General features: G+C 40.7%; 1 non-coding gene across 1 annotated transcript; it reads left to right on the plus strand.

Moving 5' to 3' along the window:
• Window positions 1-8,507: 8,507 nt before the first annotated feature.
• Window positions 8,508-8,561, plus strand: LOC135551640 (U7 small nuclear RNA). The gene has a single exon (XR_010457344.1). It is a non-coding gene; the product is annotated as a U7 small nuclear RNA (small nuclear RNA).
• The last annotated feature ends 295 nt before the right edge of the window (window positions 8,562-8,856 follow it).

Genomic DNA, 8,856 nt, shown 5'->3' on the forward strand with positions numbered 1-8,856 from the left:
GCCAACATGCGCCCGTGGTCTCACCTCGCCAAACCAGTCCGAAAGGAATATACCTCGCAGCACCAGTCCTAAAGGAATATACACTTCGTGACCAAAAGTATGTGGACACCTGCTCATCAAACATCTCACTCCAAAATCATGGGCATTAATATGGAGTTGGTCCCAGTTTTGCTGCTATGACAGCCTCCACTCTTCTGGGAAGGCTTTCCACTAAATGTTGGAACATTGCTGCAGGGACTTGCTTCCATTCAGCCACAAGAGCATTAGTAAGGTCAGGCACTGATGTTGAGCGATTAGGCTTGGCTCGCAGTCGGTGTTCCAATTCATCCCAAAGGTGTTCGATGAGATTCATTTTAGGGCTTCTGTGCAGGCCAGTCAAGTTCTTCCACACCGATCTCGACAAACTATTTCTGTATGAACCTCACTTTGTGCACAGGGCCGTTGTCATGCTGAAACAGGAAAGGCCTTTCCCCAAACTGTTGCCACAAAGCTGGAAGCACAGAACCATCTGAATGTCACTGTATGCTGTAGTGTTAAGATTTCCCTTTAATGCAACTAAGGGGCCTACTACGAACCATGAAAAACATGTTTTTTCCATTATTCCTTCCCCACCAAACTTTACTACGCATTGGGGTAGGTAGCGTTCTCCTGGCATCTGCCAAACCCAGATTCAACCGCTGGACTGCCATATGGTGAAATGTGATTCATCACTCCAGAGAACGCGTTTCCACTGCTCCAGAGTCCAATGGCGGTGAGATTTACACCATTTCGACTTCACAATAACAGCACTTACAGTTGACTAGGGCAGCTCTAGCAGGGCAGACATTTGACAAACTGACTTGTTGAAAAGGTGGCATCCTATGACGGTGCTACGTTTGAAAGTCACTGAGCTGTTCATTAAGGCCATTCTACTGCCAATGTTTGTCTATGGAAATTGCAAGGCTGTGTTCTTGATTTTATACACCTGTCAGCAATGGGTGTGGCTTAAATAGCCGAATCCACTAATTCCACTAATTGTCAAACGTACTTTTGTACATACAGTGCATTCGGAAAGTATTCAGACCCCTTGACTTATTCCACATTTTGTTACATTACAGCCTTATTCTAAAATTGATTAAATAGTTTTTTTTCCTCATCAATCTACACACAATACCTCATAATGACAAAACAAAACAGGATTATTGTTTTTTTTGCAAATGTAAAATAAAAACTGAAAAATCACATTTGCATAAGTATTCAGACCCTTTACCCTTATTGTTGAAGCACCTTTGGCAGCGATTATAGCCTTGAGTCTCCTTGGGTAGGACGCTACAAGCTTGGCACACCTGTATTTGGGGAGTTTCTCCCATTCTTCTCTGCAGATCCTCTCAAGCTCTGTCAGGTTGGATGGGGAGCGTCGCTGCACAGCTATTTTCAGGTCTCTCCAGAGATTTTTGATCGGGTTCAAGTCTGCATTCTGTGTGGGCCACTCAAGGACATTCAGAGACTTATCCTGAAGCCAGTCCTACGCTGTCTAGGCTGTGTGCTTAGGGTCATTGTCCTTTTGGAAGGTGAACCATCGCCCCAGTCTGAGGTCCTGAGCGCTGTGGAGAAGGTTTTCATCAAGAATCTCTCAGTACTTTGTTCCGATCATCTTTCCCTTGATCCTGACTAGTCTCTCAGTCCCTGCCGCTGAAAAACATAAACACATGATGATGCTGCCACCCCACACTTCACCATAGGGATGGTGCCAGGTTTCCTCCAGACGTGACGCTTGACATTCAGGCCAAAGAGTTCAATCTTGGTTTCATCAAACCAGAGAATCTTCTTTCTCATGGTCTGAGTCATTTAGGTGGCTTTTGGCAAACTCCAAGCGGGCTGTCATGTGCCTTTTACTGAGGAGCGGCTTCCATCTGGCGTGATTGGTGGAGTGCTGGAGAGATGGTTGTCCTTCTGGAAGGTTCTCCCATCTCCACAGAGGAACTCTGGAGCTCTGTCAGAGTGACCATCGAGTTCTTGGTCACCTCCCTGACCAAGGCCCTTCTCCCCTGATTGCTCAGTTTGGCCAGGTGGTCAGCTCTAGGAAGAGTCTTGGTGGGTCCAAACTTCTTACATTGATGGAGGCCACTTTATTCTTGGGGACTGTCAATTGTTTGCAGAGTTGTTTTGGTACCCTTCCCCAGATATGTGCCTCGACACAATCCTGTCTCAGAACTCTACGGACAATTCCTTTGACCTCATGGCTTGGTTTTTGCTCTGATATGCACTGCCAACTGTCGGACCTTATATAGACATGTGTGTGCCTTTCCAAATCATGTCCAAACAATAGAATTTACCACAGGTGGACTCGAATCAAGTTGTAGAAACATCTCAAGGATGATCAATGGAAACAGAATGCACCTGAGCTCAATTTTGAGTATCATAGCAAAGGGTCTGAATACTTATGTAATTAAAGTATTTCAGTAATTTTTACATTGTTTTTCTGCAAAAAAAAAACTTTTCATTATGGTGTATTGTGTGTTAATTGATGAAGGGAAAACATAATTGTATACATTTTAGAATAAGGCTGTAACGTAACAAAATGTGGAAAAGGGGAAGGGGTGTGAATACTTTCCGAATACACGTGTACAAACACATTGAATTTAATCTGTGGTAAATGCAGCATAGGATACGGAGAATGCAATAGGCCTTCTTCTCACACAAGTAGATTTGGATTACTTATTATAGGACATTTTCAATAGGATATTTAAAAGTGTTGACAGACTTAATGTTATTCATTTTTTTAGCATATCGAAGCTATTACATTTTTTGAAAGTATGAACAGTTAAAAATGACAGTTCTATTTTTGTTGTATTTTCATATTTTCTCAAATTGTTTTTTCTTTTACCAAAAGCAAGAAAATCCAACTTATTTCAGAAATGTTTTAATTTGGACTTTATTTATCTGTTTCTTCTCTCAACTAAATATATTGAATTACAGTTTTCTAAGAAGCGGTAAAAGCACTGTGTTCCATACGTAATTAAATAACACACCAGCTTTTGCCATGGGCAATGATTTCTATTAGATATGGTTGATCAGTTCATCCCATTAAAGTCAATGAATGTCCCCTTAAAGCTCTCCAGTGCTTTCCAGGCTTCTCTTATAAAACCTTAAAAGGGCTGTTTGGGGGCGTTTTGTTTGTAAAGATGAAATAATTGAAGTGATAGAAAAGGAAAGAGCGAGGTGAGGCCTATATGGATGGGTTATATGTTATTAGTGGTGTTTTCCTCTGTGGCATCTTAGATTTATTTCCTCCAAATTTAACAGAGTTGTGAAGGTAGGCTACATTTGAATAGGTGAACCCAGGGCAAACAGATGGCAAACAATACCTACAAAATCTGTCTAAAGTTCATGTTTTGATTCATTTAAAGGCCTATTCATGTTAAAGAATAAATGGCAATAGAAAAACATGCACTAACCAAGGACTGAATCTTAACATACATAATGCGAATTTCCATACACATCTTCCATTGATATCAATGTATTAAGATAGCCGGGAATACAAACTTGTGAAACATATCTGTTTGGTTTCCAGGCTAGTATTACGCAACAGTTGGAGTGACGTCTCAGGAAAGATTTTCGGCCACTTCAATGGTTAGGCTGTCCAGCGTTGTGCCTGGCTGTTGTCCTAGACGATGACCTGTGACTGGAGATGGATTGCCATGATGGCCTAGATCAGCTCTACGGTGCTCTGGTTGTCTCAACAGGGACATATTTGTCCTCCAAAACCACAGCAGTTCTGATAACCTCTGACACCAACCCACATGACATGGAGCACCATCCTTCTGACATAAGGAAGAGTCCCTTCCTTTTAGATGCAGATCCTAGTGACCTAGTGACCGAGGTCTACCAACACCCAGGCCGGGAATTTACTGCTGCCTTACCCTTATTTCTGAATCCCATTCTAACTGCTCACGGCAAAGCAATCTCTTACCTCCCTTCTGGCCTCTATCAATCATCCCTACCAGGCCCCATCCCTTCCTACATGCCTGTCTGCCTGCCTCCATGCCTGTTTTTCTGCATTTATGTCTGTCTGTCTGTCTGTCTGCCTGCCTGCCTGCCTGCCTGCCTGTCTCTGTACCAGCATCCGTCCATCCATCTGCCTACCCGCCTGCCTCCTTCCCTTCCTCTCCCTCCTTCCCTTCCTCTCCCACTCTTCCTTCCCTCTGTCTTCCCTCTGCCCCGGGGCCTCTTCTCTCCATGGGCCAGCTAGATCCTGATCTCAGATCAGATGAGGTTGATGAGACGTGAAATGTCTCTCACAACAGTCCAGAAAGGCTCCAGCCTCTTCTTGGACCACAGCCAGCCAGGGACCCATATGCTCTCTGTCCACACCGCTCTCCATCTTCCAGGCCTGCCCTGCCATCGGAGAACCACCCCATCTCTTAACCCTGGAAAGAGCAGAGGCAGGTCAACCTCTGCCTGGCCATTCAGGCTCAGTCCAAGTGACTCAGGCAAGAGAGTGGAGAAATGTTGTTTGAGCTAGGATGAGTAGGTCACTTCACTTTAGACTGTTTTCAATATGTTTTTGAGATTAAATGAAATCAGCGGTTTCTTAAGTGCCATGTTCTTATGTTTCATATTGTACTGAATGCATTGCCAAAGTTATATGGCATTCAAGTTCATTTCCATGCACTTGTAATATGAACTTAGGCTTCAGCACTTGTTTCTTTACAGATTTAGCCCACATTAAAAAATACTAAAGTTTGCTATGGAATACTACAGTACTTACTATAGAATTATGTAGTAAACTGTAGTATAATGTAGAATACTATACTACACACTAATATCCCTCGATCATGTGAGCAACTTAGTATAGAATTTTGCAGAATACTGTAGAATACTGTAGTAAATACTACAGTATTATCCCCCAAAAACATTGTATTAAATACTACAGAAATGTCTGCAAAAACACTATAGTCCGCAAAGGTATAATTGAGGCCCCTATGAATTTACCTGACACCCCTGTGCACTCCTTCACCAGGTTCTCCTTTTCATCCTTCTCTGTTTCAGAAGTGTGTAAAGCCCCGAAATAATAATTATTTTTTGAAATCCCCTGGCCCTGATGAACTAGGCCCCTGCCTCCTACACCTAGCTGCAGACATCATTGCTCCCCCTTAACATGTATTTTTAACCTGATTGATGTTAAGGAAATCCCCAAGTTATGGAAATCTGCTTTTGTACTGCCTATTGACAACTATCGACCCATATCAAAATTGTCTGTACTGTCAAATGTACTGGATTCCTTAGTTAGTAGGCAGCTAAAGACCTACTTCCAAGAAAACAACATCTTAAATGGAATGCAATCAGGTTTTAGGTCTGGCCACAGCACTGTTTCAGTAACATTGAAGGTTTTAAATGACATCAACTGTGCTCTTGATAAGAAGTTACATTGTGTGTCTGTTTTTATTGATTTGTTGAAGGCTTTTGACCCACCGTGGACCATGCTGTGTTAGTGCCAAGGTTAAAATGTTATGGAATTACTGGTCATGCTCTAGATTGGTTTATAAATGACCTATCAAATTGTACACATTGTGTAATGGCGGATGGTTGTAAATCTGAGTCCATAGAGGCGTGCTCAGGTGTTCCGCAAGGTTCTATTTTGGGCCCACTGTTGTTCATTTTGTATATCAACAACATTGGGGATCTTATGGAAACAGCAGATGTTATTTTTTTGCATATGATACTGTTCTTTATTCAAGTGGTAGTAGTTTATATTTAGCTTGTGAAAATGCCCAAAGAGCATTTAACATCATGCAACAGAATCTGTGTGATTTAAAGCTAATTCTAAATTCGGGTAAAACAAAATGCATGGTATTTTCAAATGACAGGCATGTTAAAAATCATGTCATTGCTACATTGGCTGGACATACTATTGAGCAAGTTAAAGTGTACAAATATTTGGGTGTGTGGGTTGATGATAAGCCAAGCTTCACTGTGCATGTAGAGAACTTGATAAGGAAGCTCAAGCTGAAAAAATGATTTTATTACAGGCATAAGGCTTGTTTGTCTTTTGAGGTCAGGAAGGAGCTGGTACGATGTACATTACTGGCGGTTTTAGATTTTAGTGATGTTATATATACAGTATATATGCAGGCCTCAGCCACTACCCTGAGATCACTTGATTCAGTGTATCATGCAGCCCTCAGGTTCATTACAAATCAGAAATGTCTAACACTTCATTGTGATCTCTACAGCACTATTGGCTGGTCGTCATTGAACTTGCGTAGGCTTAAACAATGGTATACACTGATTTATAAGGCCATTATTGGGTAAAATGCCATTTTATCTCTTTAGTCAGGTCAGTAAATAAATATCAATTACAGTCCCATTCTCATTTGCTTCTAACAGTACCAAAAATTAGAACAGGTCATGATAGAAATAGTTTTAGTTACTTAGCACCGTGGTCCTTGAATTCTCTCCTGAACATTTTAAAATGTGATGATCTAGTTTCGTTGGTGGAGTTTAAACACTTGATCGATGTATATATCATAGAAGAGTGTAATTGTTTTTTGGCCAGCTGTTTTTAGTCAATATGTTTGTGTTTTTAAATGTAAAATGTTTGTGGTACTCTATGTGTGTTTATAGTTTTGTTTAATGTTGTGTTAGTGTATGTAAGTTGTTTTGTCTGAAACGTTGTTCCCCCTGCTGCTATTGGACCAGGTCTCTCTTGGAAAAGAGATATTATCTGAGAAAAAAATGAGAAAAATGAGAAATGAGAAAAAAAACCTCTATAAATAAAAGTAAAATAAAACATTTAAAAAACACATTTTTAATTACTAGATTAAATACTACAGTATTTCATTTGCATTTACCCTACCCATTCCTCTCACCATATCCCAATTTGTGAGAAACCTACAAGCCAAGTACAGTTGAAGTCGGAAGTTTACATACACTAATGTTGGAGTCATTAAAACTCGTTTTTCAACCACTCTACAAATTTATGGTTAACAAACTATAATTTTGACAAGTCGGTTAGGACATCTACTTTGTGTATGACACAAGTCATTTTTCCAACAATTGTTGACAGGCAGATTATTTCACTTATAATTCACTGTATCACAATTCCAGTGGGTCAGTAGTTTACATACACTTAGTTGACTATGCCTTTAAACAGCTTGGAAAATTCCAGAAAATTATGGCATGGCTTTAGAAGCTTCTGATAGGCTAATTGACGTCAATTGGAGGTGTACCTGTGGATGTATTTCAAGGCCTACCTTCAAACTCAGTGCCTCTTTCCTTGACATCATGGGACAATATAAAGAAATCAGCAAAAAAAAATGTAGACAAGTCTGGTTCATCATTGGGAGCAATTTACAAACACCTGAAAGTACCACGTTCATCTGTACGAACAATAGTATGCAAGTATAAACACAATGGGACCACACAGCCATCATACCACTCAGGAGGAGACGTGTTCTGTCTCCTAGAGATGAACGTACTTTGGTGCGAAAAGTGCAAATCAATTCTAGAACAACAGCAAAGGACCTTGTGACGATGCTGGAGGAAACAGGTACAAAAGTATCTATATCCACAGTAAAACACTTCCCGCTCAGCAAATAAGAAGCTACTGCTCCAAAACCACCATAAAAAAGCCAGACTGCGGTTTGCAACTGCACATGGGGACAAAGATTGTACTTTTTGGAGAAATGTCCTCTGGTCTGATGAAACACAAGTAGAACTGTTTGGCCATAATGACCATCGTTATGTTTGGAGGAAAAAGGGAGAGGCTTGCAAGCCGAAGAACACCATCCCAACCTTGAAGCACTGGGGTGGCCGCATCATGTTGTGGGGGTGCTTTGCTGCAGGAAGGACTGGTGCACTTCACAAAATAGATGGCATCATGAGGATGGAAAATTAGGTGGATATATTGAAGCAACATGGGTCTTCAAAATGGACGATGACCCCAAGCATACTTCCAAAGTTGTGGCAAATTGGCTTAAGGACAACAAAGTCAAGGTGTTGGAGTGGCCATCACAAAGCCCTGACCTCAATCCTATATAAAATTTGCGGGCAGAACTGAAAAGCGTGTGCGAGCAAGGATCCTACAAACCTGTCTCAGTTACACCAGCTCTGTCAGTAAGAATGGGCTAAAATTCACCCAATGTATTGTGGGAAGCTTGTGGAAGGCTACCTGAAACATTTGACCCAAGATAAACCATTTAAAGGCAATGCTACCAAATACTAATTGAGTGTATGTAACTTCTGACCCACTGGGAATGTGATGAAAGAAATAAAATCTGAAATAAATAATTCTCTCTACTATCATTCTGACATTTCACATTCTTAAAATAAAGTGGTGATCCCAACTGACCTAAGACAGGGCATATTTACTTGGATTAAATGTCAGGAATTGTGAAAAACTGAGTTTAAGGTGGCTAAGGTGTATGTAAACTTCCAACTTCAACTGTATATTCCATACAGGTTATAGAAAAGAGCAGAAGCTCTGAACTCTCCGTTCAGAACCCAGTCCTACATACCTACCTATAGACAATTTGCTCTTTTAGTATTTCTCCAGTAGGTTTCCTCAATAAGAAGCCCCCCCCACCCCTCCATACACAGTTCTATGTCCACAAAAACACTACAGTCCACAAAAGCACTACAGTAATTACTATAGTATATAATTATTTTGAATACTTCAGTATCAATCCGCAAAAACACCACAGCGAATACCACAATAAAGTCTGCAAAAACACTATAGTGATTTTTATAGTATTCTTAGTATTCTTATATTTTTATAGTATTTCCTAACATAGTACACTATAGTATTTTTTCATGTGGGTGTGGGTGGGATAGTAATAGTGGGTGGTTGGGTTGAGTTTGAACATCTTGTTTATA

Source organism: Oncorhynchus masou, chromosome 1 (assembly GCF_036934945.1).
Source record: "Oncorhynchus masou masou isolate Uvic2021 chromosome 1, UVic_Omas_1.1, whole genome shotgun sequence".
Lineage (NCBI taxonomy): Eukaryota > Metazoa > Chordata > Actinopteri > Salmoniformes > Salmonidae > Oncorhynchus > Oncorhynchus masou.